At 50.0% G+C, this 13,218-nt stretch overlaps 1 long non-coding RNA gene across 1 annotated transcript in view; it reads right to left on the bottom strand.

The window, feature by feature from the left end:
* The window catches only part of LOC135425870 (uncharacterized), a 54,269-nt gene that overhangs the window by 38,811 nt on the left and 2,240 nt on the right, over positions 1-13,218 (bottom strand). The window contains exon 2 of the long non-coding RNA XR_010435786.1: positions 12,538-12,671. This is a non-coding gene — a long non-coding RNA (uncharacterized LOC135425870). The remainder of the gene's footprint in view (positions 1-12,537; positions 12,672-13,218) is intronic.

The following is a 13,218-nucleotide window of genomic DNA, read 5'->3' as shown; positions in this document are numbered from 1 at the left end:
GGGCAAGTCTGGGTTTTCCCTGTGCATCCTTCTCAAAGGCCACACCACCTTCTACCTGGGCAGAGAACCTACAGGCTGCAGGCAAAGGGTAGGTAGTTAGAGATGCCCTGGGACCTCCCAGCAGTGCTGGATTTGCTGGAGTTGCAGATCCTTTGTAGAGATTTTAAGACAGCCACGGCTTTGGCAAATGCCCAGCAGCAGAGCCCCACACATTCCCAAAGGTTAAGAGCAGACAATGCTTTCCAAAGTCTTTCTGCAAAAATGTCAGCAAATTCTGCATCGCTTGCAGCCTCCACAACAGATAATAACCCTAATAAAATAAAGAGGCTAATATATCTGAACCAACATCTAGTAAAAAAGGGGGAAATTTAATTGGAAATGTTGCCTGTAATTTAAATGTCAAAGGAGAAATAGTCCCCATGTTTCCTGCTGCTCACAGCCATAAACCAGCAGCTTGGGTGGCTGAGAAGGGGCGACAAGGAAATGTCAAGGAGGCTCTTGGTGTTTTCCCTGCACTTGCCAAGCCCTGCTCCGTGGAGGGGGCAGACAGTGCCCTGACAATCCTGTTCACGTCTGCATTCCCAGATACTCAGCCAAAAGCTTCTTCCACGAGGTGACCAGAGTGCTGCCAAGCAGGAATCCAGTCCGGGGTTCCCAGCACATGGTTTGCAGCTCTCCACCTCCTGTGCCTGCCTGTGCCTCACTCCCACCACCCTGCTGGGCACATCACACCCCTGTGCTGATGTTCAGCATCACCCACAGCTGCTCCCCTCTGCAGACAGACCGGACAGAGGCGACACACCCCTGCACTGCAAACTGCCTGCAGTGCCACAACATCCCCGGGAACTTGCCAGAACCTGGGAGGCCCCAGGGAGGGTGCACACGGGTGGAAGGAGCCAGGCAGAAGCAGAACCAGCTCTGCAGCAACTTGAACAGCAGCCTCATCACCAGCCAGCTCCAGCCAAGGCCCTTTTCCCAGGAACCAGTGAGCTCTGTGCTCACATGAACACGCTGGAGCCAGCAAAGTTCAGGGCTGGGGCAAGCACGTTCTGCTCCTTAGTGAAGGTAAATCAAAACGTTCAGGTCCCCTTGAAGAAATGTCACATCCTCAGCGAGTTTTATTTACTTGCCTGCGAGCTATGGGTTGTTTAGACAGACATCCAGCCTAATTTGTTTACAGTGGTACCACCCGAGGCATTTCTTTTGTATTGATGACTTCAGTTAAACCTCTTATTTCTTGAACCTTCCCTTTTGTGCAAAGAAAATGACACTTGCTACATAAACACACAGGAAGAATTCAATTCCGCGATCACAGAAAAGCACATTCCCCCTCCCTCCCCCTCCCCGCACCACTGTAACACTCCCACGCAGCAGCTGCAGTGACAGTGGATGGAAAAAGAGCCTTTTGTTCCCGCAGATAAACTTCACCGAGGGGTTCGTACATTGGGCTGCGGCTCAGAAAGCACCCGGGCCACGTGCCCGAGGGCGTGTGTTTGGAAGCAGCGTGGCATTGGGGATGAATGCCAGGCTGGCTGCACCATTACCAAGGACACAGCACGGCACTTGTTCCTGAAATGATTGACTTGCATTCGTTCTTTAGCTGCTGAGGGCAGCGGGGCTGAAATGCAAATTAAACGTGAGTAACTTTTCCAATGCTCTGCTGAACGATCACGTGCGTTGCTATTTAGAAGTGAGCTTAAACAGCACAGGTTTGGAACAGCTCCCACCCAACTCACTGAAGATAAAGGTTTTGATTTAATTGAAGGTTTGAGTGATTATTTGCAAGGTGGAAGGGATTTATTTCAGTTCCAGAAAAACCTGTGTTTCAAAGAAAATAAAAGGTGATTTGGCTTCTGTTTGGAACAAATTCACTTAAAATACATGTCTCAGTGTTTCCTGTGAAATTCTCTTTCCCTCTTCTGACCTACTTGAATTTGAACACCTTGCTGGCTTTTCTCACATTCACCCACACACTCCCTGCAAAGCCTTGTGCTATACTAGAAAACTTCTGCCAGGAAAGCAAAACAGGTTACAGCTGAGACATTTCAGCTGCAGGGGTACAGCAGGGGAGGTCTGAGGGGCTCCAGTACAGCAGGAAGAGGGGCCACACACAAACTTAGCATGTTCACTGTGACACTCAACATTTAGAGTAAGCTCACCTTCAGAGCAGGAGCAAAAACTGACTCCTTTAAACAATGGCTGGCATTGGACCAGATGATTTTTTCCCCCTTTAGGTTGCTCTGACCAATAGCCAAGAGCCAGCACCACAGTTTTCACAGTTAACATGCACGAATGCTCCAGCCTGGCAACCACAGCAGATTGAAGCCTTTGCCTCCCTCACCCCGTGTCAGAGCAACCCTGGATTCAGCAGCAGAGATGAGGAGCTCCAGCTCAGCTCCTCGGAGAGCAGGTCAGGCCCCAGGTCCTCCAGCAGCACAGCCAAGAGCCAAGCCCACACTCTGAAAACACTCCTGTGCTCCACTATTGTTGTCACCCCTCTCAGCCCCTGCTCCTCCAGCAGCAGCAGTGAGACACCACTACACCTTCCCTGTCCCCTCCTAGGAGAGGTCACCACAGCTCTTCCAGGGCTGTCAGCCAAGGGGACACTCCAGACAAGCCTCCACACCACCGAAGGGAAAAGGCACATTGTTCACATGGAAGCCTGGCTCAAACCCTTGCATTGCAAATGCTTTTGGTCACTTCCCACAGGCTGCAAAGCTCTTCCCCTTTAAAGGAGAAGAGCTGGGGGACCAGCCTGAGCCCCCCAGGCCACACAGAGCCCCACAAAGCAGGGTCTGATTCCCACTTGGCACCACTGGCATGGGATCTCAGAGTGGTTGCCCACCCTCATTCACTGTAGCACTCATTGTAGGCCAGTCTTGGCTGTTACCCCCCAAAGCTCTTCACACCATCCAAGTCCTTTTCTGGAGCTGGACCTGGGCAAGAGACAGCACTTTCAGTACAGCTCCCTCTCCGTGCACTGAAAGGGAAAACTTCCCTGTCCTTGCCTGCTTCACCTCAGCACTACAAGGAAGGGAGAAAAGCATTTTGATTATACAGAGCATTTGCAAAGCTCAGTGCATTGTTATTGCCTGTAATTACAGTCCACTCAGCTTCTAAGCAGTAAAAGTGTGTTTTTAGAGGTGTCTTACTCTACCAAACAAGAACCTTTTAAAAGCTGTTATTTGTTGAATTCTCAATTAGCACATCATTCCCTTCCCAGGTCTCACTAGAGCCTCCTGGAGCAAGGCAAAGCTCAGTCCAAACAGCGTATCAAGATCTACCACAAACAACCTTTCCAGCTATTATACTGCAGGTTTACATTCTGCCCATTCAGCAGAAACTGCATTTGCTGTGAAGGTTACAGTTATTAAAATACATATACATTAGGTCTTTAGAGCACTGAAAGCCACAGCCTTGAAAATTCACACACACTCAGATTCTCATCTCTGTTATACCCCCACCATGCTGGTGCCACCCTAAATTTTAGTGAAAAGCTTCCAGGTTTGCCCTGGTGCAACAAAGATCAGCCCCAGGTTGTGAAGAGGGATGGAACACATGCAGGGTTTTTATTTATAAAGCCTCCCACTCTCTGCCTCCTGGCAAGTCACATATCCTGCCAAGTCACTGCACACTGAGACCAGAATTAAAGTAAAATAAACTACTGTAAGAGAAAGCGCTGAAACCTCACCCTTATAACATTTCCACAGATGAAGAAAATTGAGTATAGAAGATCCAATTAGGAATAGAGAGGAAGACCCAGGAAAATTATAGCACTTAAGGCAGCAAAGTGGCCTTTTAAAGGGCTACATTTGCACACAGAGCGTGGCACTGGCAGGACAGGGGGCACTGCCTGAGGGTGGGTCTGTCACCACAAGAACTGGCAGGTTTTGGCCAAGGTCTGAAGGTGGGGAGCTGAAACCTAAGCAGGGTCATTCCAGTGGTGGAAGCGTGGATGGCTCCCAGGCAAACAGGGAGCTCCTTCACCACTGATTTCCCCAGGTGCAGGATGAGGCCACTCCAGGTCAGGGCTCTGGGCCAAATCTCCAGAGCAGCTCATTCCTGGCTCTCCCATCAGTCCTCAGGACAGGTTTAAGATAGATGAAGGGCAGGAGCCTTCTCATGGCACCTCCTTATGGTGACAAATACCACACAACAGTACCTTGGCAAACAAACAGAGCCTGCCCAGCATCTCCCTTCCCCTGCACAGTGAGGTCGATGCCTCTGTCCCCTGCCAGTCACATCCACTTGGAGTGTAATCCTTCAAACCAACTGCATCCCTCCCCTTCCCAAGGGCAGTGGGTGGCACAGGGGAGCCCTGATCTCAGCCAGGCCAGAAGCAGCAATAATACCATAATCACAAGGCACATCACTCCAGCAGCAGGTGAAACCCCACACTGAAAAAAAAACCAAAACCTCTTGCAGATCACACTTGCCCAGAACCACACCAGGGAAACATGACTGCCCTTGAAAAGTCTGTGATCCACCTTACATCCCTTTGGAAGGCCATTCCTCACCCAAGATAAATAGCCCTCTGCTCAGCAGGGCATCAGAGTGTTTACAGATTAATTTTTTTTTTTTCCTGAAGAACATCTACTCCATAAAACAACAATTAGCTGCACTCTGAATTTATGAGTGTAATTTGCAATGCTGTTAAAGCACGGGCAGCCGTGGCTTTCATGCAATGGTAATTGTTTGCACTGCTGTGAAGGAGCCAGAACAAGGCACACTGTGGCTTTCTGGGGATTGCTGGAAAAGGGAGATGCTGCTGAAACTGCCACCACCTTCACAGGGGCACGGGGCACACCTGCAGTGATGCACTGACCACCCCAAAAACATTTGATTTCCACCACACAGAGTGGTGGGAAGGATTGGGTTGCAGGTTTTGGCTACCCCATCACCTTGGTTACATCAGCAAGAAGCAGATGAGGGAAAAAGGACCAAGGAAAGCTAGAAGCTAAACTTTCCAGAGGCAGAAGTAATTAAAAGACTTCACATAATTTAGACATGAAGGAAAAACATTAGAAGTGGTGTCTCCCCCATCCTTTCTTAAGTAAAAGTCACCAGAGCCTGGTAAGGAATTATTACCTTAGAAGCTTAGGGGGGAAACTTCTCCAGGGGAAACACAGGTATTAAGATATGAGCCTGGATTTTTCATATAGCCAAGATCTCTACTGGAAGTGAACTCATTTACATACCCAGCCACTCAGCACCAACTAACCAGCAGCTTCCTCCTCCTACAAGGGGCAAACCAGGCATAAGTGCCAAGTTTGCTTTCCATTTCCCCCTCTCTCCCCCATTCCAGCCATTCTCAGCCATTCCCCACTCCCAGCCATTCCAGCAGGGAGCTGCTCTGCCCAGGAGCCCACCTGGTGAGGTGACCACACACTGCTCAGGGGTTCCAGCAGGTTGGCTGCAGCACTGGCAGGTCAAAAAGGCAGTTTTAACTTTTTGGCTGGAGAGCTTGGCAAGCCAAGAGGCCGTTTGCAAAAGGATGGGAGGGAAAAGGCTTCCTAGTTTACAGCTGCAAGGTATTTACCTTAATGTTAAATGACAATTGCTTGCAAAACAATATTGCAGGAACTCCCTGGAGGCATTAATCAGAGGTTTTATCTCCCACTCTCACTGAGCAAGTGACAGATCCTTACAGATAACACCTCGGGCCAGGGGCTTTCATTCACAGCCTGTCCCCAGCTAAAGCATCAAACTCCTCTTGGGGTTCCTCAGTGCTTTTGTGGGTCTAGACCCAAAGCCTTTCTGTGAGACACTGAAGGTGATGACTGAAGTTCTGACCCCTAGAAACAGCCTGTTATCAGCCCTCCTGAAGCCAGGTGCTCCCAGGTCCATCACCCCCAAGTGCTGCCTGCCAGGTCCCTCCTGTGTCTGAGGGAAGAGTTTCCAGTGCAGGGAGGAAACAAGTCACAATTCCCAGACTCCATCTGCCGGGAGGAGTTATCAGGCTGGTTCCACCACAGCTTTTTTGGGGTTGGGTTGTTTTTTTTTCCTTCCAAGTACCAAGCAAGGAGGCACATGGAACAGCAGGATATGGAGCTGGAGCCCTCGTTCCCAGCCCCTGCCACCCCTCCTGCCTGCCAGCAGGCTGCACCCGCAGGAACAGATGGTCCCTTCAGGTCATGGCTCCTCCAGACTGAGAGTGTGCAGCCAAAGGCAAGAATCACATAAACAGCAGGGGATTTGATGGGAAAAAGGGATTTTGTACAGGAAAGGCTGAGCCCTGTCTGGGCATAGAAAACCTGGAGTCACAAGGCACCACCAGAGACAGTTGGCACCAACTGCAAGGAGGGTCGGGGCTCCCTCCACACCTCGAGGGCATCACCACTGCTCCTGGCTTGTGACAGACTCCTCCAGCAGCAGCACCAAGCCTGTGCTGAGTCCTGCACCCTCCTGCCCCATGCAGGACACACAGCACTCTGTGGTGGCGGTATCAGGAAAACCACATATGCTGTGATACCAAAAAAACCTCACCCCAGAGTCTTGCCAGCCTTGTCCTCTTTTGCCACCATCCCATCCCCGCCCAGTTTTCAGTCTTTACCTCAAGCTGCTGCTCACCTCCACTATCACCATCAGCCCACTTCCCTTTTCCTTTCCCACCCCTCATTCCACCTTGTCTTCCCAAACCCCTCTCAAGATGAGCTGCTGTACCTGCTTCCCTGCAAAATATATACAAATTAAAGTGTATTCTACAGGGCTGGGGATTTAAGTCCTTATTCCCTTCATTGCATGCATCTTAAGGCATCATTTTTAAATGGTAGAAGCATGTCTACAGATTTATGTGCATCTTTAAGGTCTAATTTCCATAAAAAACAAGTGCAGAGTGTTTCTCAGCCCCAGGACACAGCAGATAGAAGGAGAACACCTAATGAATTAAAAAATGTTTGGATAAAACTTATATAAACTCTTCCATATGCTAATAAGATGAAAGGCTATAATTACGAGCTGAATTGTGTACTGACAGAAGTAGCTCTGTGCAATAAACGACATAATTTCAGTGTCCTTGAATCCAAAATAACATATTGTGGAAAGATGCTTTCTCATAAATCTCTCTCTGGGTTCTTTTCAACACCTCTGGAAGCACAGGTGATGCTAAGGGATGTAATAACTTCTCAGTTGGTATAAATTTCATCTTGATAGGGATCACCCAATATTTAAGGGCACATTTCCACTTCCTAAAGAGCCTTGATGGAAGGTAATTATAACCTTAGCTTGCATGATTTGAGTCATCAGCTGGCATTCACAGGAAAGCTACCCCTAAATGAGGTATGTGTGGTGCAGGGAGGGGGAATATTCTCACCGAGCTTCCACACTCTGATCTTTTCGCCCAACATAAATTTTTAATGCAGGAGGAATTTCATTTTTTGCAGTACAAAGCTGGGAAGCACTCGAGTTTGTGTAAACAGCCAGCCACAGGGAGACTGCGCTCCACAAACATGCACTGCCAACAAAATCCATCTCCACGGCCCTCCCATTCACCAGTCACTGCCCCTTGTGCTCAGAACACAATCCTGCCCAGCTCCCTGCCTGCCCAGCTGTGCCACTGACTGACAATGCCCAGGGCACTGCTCAGGATGGTGCCAGTTTGGATGGTGTTCTCTGCACAGCACCGTCCTGCCTCCACAGCCCCCAAACCTGCACGACGTGGGGCTTGTGGAAAGCTGCACCCCAGCCATGGGAGGGAAGCCCCTTCTTCCCTCTCCTGGCCTCAGGTGGGCATCTCTCCCTCCCTCCCCACCCCAGGTACTCAGGTGAGGTAGGGATGATAGCTCCTCAGCCCTCGGGGGAGCTCATTACCATTTCTTATGCCTCATGCATTTGGGTGAAGTGACACAAAAAGCCCAGGTAATCAAATTATTAATGCCAGCACAAGCCTCCAGAAATGCTACCCAAGCCAGTGGAGTTGCTCCAATATGACACCAGTCTGGACCTCCTGGCAACCAAGCACTGACCAAGGTGGGCTGTCAATCCCTGACCTTCTGCTGGTACCTCAGGGCTCCAACCTTTGCTCCCTGTGCCAACGCACACGAGCCGGTCGGGCTGTCCCTTAAAGCACTCACAGCCTTTGCAGGCACGATGAAATGACAGAAAAAAACAAAAACAAGGAGTAAAAAAGTCCCACAGAGACGAAGCTGACACCAGAGTGGTGGCCAGGCTGGATTCTGGCTGCTGGGCTGGGCTTGCAGCACAGAGCCTGCTCGGTGCAGCAGTGACAGGAGCACTGCACCCCCTCCTCGGGCTGGGCTCGGATTCCACGCAATCATCACCCCAATTTTAATCAATCTGGGGACATATTGCTCCCTTACAACTATAATTAGAGCTAGGCTGAATATCTTTTTCCAGCACTATGAACTCCAAGGTTATTTAACAAGACCAAATCAATCGGCTTCCTCAATGTTCCACCTGGAGTTAAACATGTACCAAAAGGAAGTTATGAGGGGAGGAATATGCAAAGACTGCAGTCTTTCCCAGAGTCCTTTCCTGCCCCCTCTTTGCCACAGTGATGGAGACAGTCAGCACATTTTCTGCAGATCAATACTGCACGTGAATGTGACCACCACTCCAATTACTGCCTCAATTACTCCTGCACACCTACCCCTTCACCAAAGAAACACCCTGCAAGTGCTGCCCCTTGGAATGGCACCTGTGGGAAATCATTAACCCACTAATTTGAAATCAATTTAAAGTCCATTTGCCTAATGACATGAGCACTGTAAATTACCTATAAATTGTTAATTTATGAGAAAATGACATCAGAATTTTTGTTTTATTAATTGGCTTTTCCAGATGCAAGTTATTCCTAAAGCTTTATAATCCATGTCTCTTGGTGAGCAAACATTAAAACCTGCTTAATAAGACAACTTTTATGCCAAGAAAAAGAGTAAAATGAGTAAACCAGCTCTTGTGAGCACTTCAGTATAAGGGTTTATGCATTCATCCTAGCAATTAGAGAAGGAGAAGTCATAGGGAGATTGAAAAAAAGGTCCTTTGAGTGTCTGTTCACGTTCATGAACAAAATTGGTTCCAACCACATTTGCATTTTTCAGAAGCAAAATTCCTCCGAGTGCAGAAACCAACAGCAGCCCAGGTCACCTCTCCCATCATCCTCGTGCCTCCTTGGCAAGGGCTCAGCCAGGCACAGGCTGAGCTGGGAACCCACCTCTCAGCAAATATCTGAGTGACTGACTCGCTGGCCAAAGCATTTGCAGGAAATGATTGTCAGAGCCTGTGTCCAGGGACCACAGTGTGATTTCCTTGCTGATATGGTGGTATTGGAGACTAACTTTTCCTACCTATTCCTAGTGCAGGAGGGCAGAGACCTTCTTCAGATTATTTTCTTGTTATTCCATGTACCCAGCTCCACAAAAGTTAAGTATCTCATCACTTAACTCCTGTTTCAATCTCTGACTCCAGTTGGATCTGCATCCTTCATGTCCCATGCTATTCTCCAGGTCCTGAATTTCCTTCCTACCCCAGACAGCTGCTTGGGCACTGCTCACACACCATCCACAGCCACCCACAGAAATCAAGTCCATGTGATTTCTCTACCCCATGGTAACCAGGCAACAGGGCTGTAATTTTCAAATATTGATATTTACCCACAAAAATAACCAGTGCAAAGAAATCACAGGTTTGACTGACCCAAAGAGCAAATACACCCGAGGAACCCACAGCTTGGTCCCAGACAGTCCCTGGGCATGGATCCACTGCACAGGAATTGCTTGGTCCCAGCACTCATCTTTACTGAACAGTCAGAAATAAAATCTCCAGATGCACAGTGACCTTGACAAGAACAAAAGAAGGGAGCATAATGATTTCAGCTGCAGTCTGATGTCCAGCAAATCTTTCAGCACTGGGTTTTCCAATTTCAGTACGATTTTAAGGGAAAAGACAGCTACAGGAGCGAGGTAATGGGAGCTCAGCAGAGCCAGCAGGAAGACAGGTAGGCAGCAGGGAGAGGCACTGCTCAGCAGTGCTTCAGAGCCCCAGTTTCCACCTGGGAAGAAAGACAAAGCCACAGGGTCTTTCCCAGATGTGTCCAGCGGTGGCTTGCAGGCCACCAGGCCAGGCTGCTTTCAGCTGTGTCTGGAGAAAGGCAAGGGAGCCCCAAAGCTGGCAGCATCACTGCTCATTCCACCACAGTGGGGTAAGCCAGCCTCACTCACTCTCTTCCTGACCTCTTCAGGACTTGACCCCCAAATCCCCCCAACCAGCACGAATGCCCTCAAGAGCGCCTGTGTGCACAGAAATGAAAGCTCCATGCAGGGACCAGCCCCCCTGCACTCCAGCAGCAGCCAGCACGCACAGACAGCTCCTTTTTTTTTGCCAAAATAGAAAGCTGCAGTCTCAAAGCTTTCCCTCTTCCATTAATGCTCTATTTAAGTTAGTCTTTGAGTCTGTCTGGATTACAAACCCATCCTCTCTCAGCAAACCCCGTTCCCAGACAGCCCTCCCCTCCCCTCCGCTAAGTAGATACTAAATATAAATATATACCCTGGAGAATGTGTTGGGAAAAAGAGGACTGGGATTTTTAAAAAGCTTCCCAGTCCTTCATCTACTCAACAAACACACAGACCAAAACAGAGAGCTTCTTTGTTGTTTGTTTTCAGGGCTCCCAACCGAGAGCTCATCCCTCCACGGCCATTCATCACCACGGCTCCTGCTGCACAGTGACATGCTGGGAATGCCCTTCCTCAGGGATACACCAAGCCCCTCTGCTGCTCTCCTCCAGCAGATCCCAGCCATGCCCGGGCAGGGCAGGTGATGAATACGAGCGTGTTGAAAGAAGAGCTGCCAGATGAACGCTGGCCCTATTCCCCAATCCCCTAGTGAAACCAATCCAGTCGGAAGAATTCCTGCCTGTTGATATGCTAATAGTTTAAATGAGCTTTAATTGGTTTCCCAACACTGCCCGTGCCACTCAGACACCCGCCCCAGCCCTCACTGCTGTCAGCCCTGCTGTGCCACACCTGCACCACCACCCAAACAGAGGAGATGCTGCTTCCCATGGGGCTCTTCTGCTTGTCCCACTTGTGCTCCGAATGTATTTATTCTGGAGTGAAATCACAGCACCGCCTGTTCTGATCATTTCACAGCTCCCTTTTAAAAGAAAACACCCTTAGGGCGGGGGAGAGCCGATAAGAAAAATCCAGGTCCTTGTGCTGTCTGCTCTTGGAAGCAGCGGGGAAGGGTGCTGGGTGAAGGTACGTGCAGAGATCAGTGAGTCACACCCCACCCTCAGCCAGCAGCTCTCCCCCCTCTGCAGCTCCTGCTGAGCCCGGTCCAAGAGCCCAGCAGAGTCTCTGCAGTTGTGGGTAATGTACCTGCACAGGCTTGAGCTTGGCTGCTGCAGCTGCAGGGACCCAGAGGGGGCTGATCAGACTCACCCACCTCTGTCTGTCAAACAGAATTCCTCCAATTTTGTGCTGGCACTAAATGAGCATTTCATTTGTTCCAGCTTTCTGCTCAGAGAGGCTGTGGCTTACAGTCCTCCATGCAGGTCACTTGAAGCAGCAGGGTGACATGCTTGGCCCTCAGGAGGGGACCTCATCCCCACAAAACCATCATTTTCCTCCATGGCCTTCTGCAGTACCTTGTTCCCACTCCCCCCCTGCTTCGAGCCGTAAGCTCCTGCAATAGCACAGCCCTCCTGGCTGGATCCAAACAGCACCGGGCAACCCACACTGCCTCCTAATGACACAACGTTACCAAGGACAAGGTCTCTGCAGTGCTCCCAGGGAACAAACCAGTTGTCTTTAGCTCTTGCTACACCCCATGTTTTTGACCAGCCACCCTCCCCTCTCTCCCCTCAAATTTTCTCCCCCAGCCACCACACCCTTCCCAGAGAGGAGGGAGCATAACCAATAGCCTGATGCGAAAGCTGTTGCAGGTAAGACACCAGAGAACCTCAGTGCTGTCTCTTCCCAGGTACAGTGCAAGGCCCTGCCTGGATCCCTGTGAACAGCCTCAGTTCTATGTTTATTTTTCAGTGTGATCATCAAGCAAGACAGCAAAGTGACTCGTCACCATCCATCACCAGCTTCATTGTTTAGTAATAAGATGTATTGCCCCCTTGCAGCAAAATAACACTCCAGCCAGAGCTCCCATTTGTTATGATCTGGCTGACTGGGACAGCTGTTCACGTCAATGCTGTAAACACTCCGTTTGGAGCAGAGACAGCGAGTTTTAACTGCTAATAAATGGGACAGGCTGCGAGCACACGTGAGGTGAGAGGCTGGTCACCGTCCGCCTTCCCCAGCCAGGCTCTTGCAGCAGCTCCAGGCCAGGGCTGCAGCCACTGGCCCCCTTCAAACACAGCACAGGGAGTGTGGCTCTGCCTGCTGAGCTGTCCCAGCACCCAGTTAACCCTGCTGGGAGCTGCCACAGCACAGCCATCGGCACAGAGCATCCCCAAAATCCAGCTGTGAGTGGGCAGGGAGGGTTTGTTATGAGTCAGCTGGGTAAGGAGCTTTCTCAGCTCGAAGGAATGGGCTCAGAGCAGCCAGTGCTGGAGGAAAAACTTACTTGTCTCCATGCATCTGGAGGAAGCTGAATCTGTTTTTCTGTAGTTGGCTTTATTAGAAACGGCCCCAGGAGAGCAGACAGAGAGGCTTTCTGGAGAGCACTGGGGGTTTTCTCTGGTAGCACACGGTGATAACCTGTGGAGGACAAAATTAGTGCTTAGTTGGGGGTCTCTGACCTGGCCTTTGTGCTTTCCAGGGTTAAGGCATGCTCTTCTCTCAGGTTTGTCACCAGGCTGCTCAGCCATAAAGCTCCAGAGCAGCAAAGGCCCAGCAAACCTGAGCCTCTGGCAGCAGCTGGAAGATGGTAACTGCATGTTGGAGGGTGAGATCTGTCACCACACCAGATGCCTAAACACGCACTGGGGGAGTTCAGAGCGTGATTTCTCTCCCCCTGTAAAATCCAGGCCCCAAGGAAACAGCAGCCTTCCCATATTCCCAGTGCCAAGAGCCCTGGGACACAGCGAGGGTGCTACACAAGAGCCAGCTCAGCAAGGGCAGAGCCTCTGCAGGGCAGCCCTGGATGATGCACAGGAGCCTTCCAGCAGCATCCATCAGCACATTTCACTGAGGTCACAGCCTCACACATTAGACACAGATGTCACTTTCATTTTTACATCAGGAAAAATAAAGCTTCAAGACATACAGACGCAAAGCACTCGTGACATCTCCTGGTTTATTGTCA

Source organism: Pseudopipra pipra, chromosome 22 (assembly GCF_036250125.1).
Source record: "Pseudopipra pipra isolate bDixPip1 chromosome 22, bDixPip1.hap1, whole genome shotgun sequence".
Taxonomy (NCBI): Eukaryota; Metazoa; Chordata; class Aves; order Passeriformes; family Pipridae; genus Pseudopipra; species Pseudopipra pipra.
This window is presented reverse-complemented; position numbering and strand designations above follow the sequence as displayed.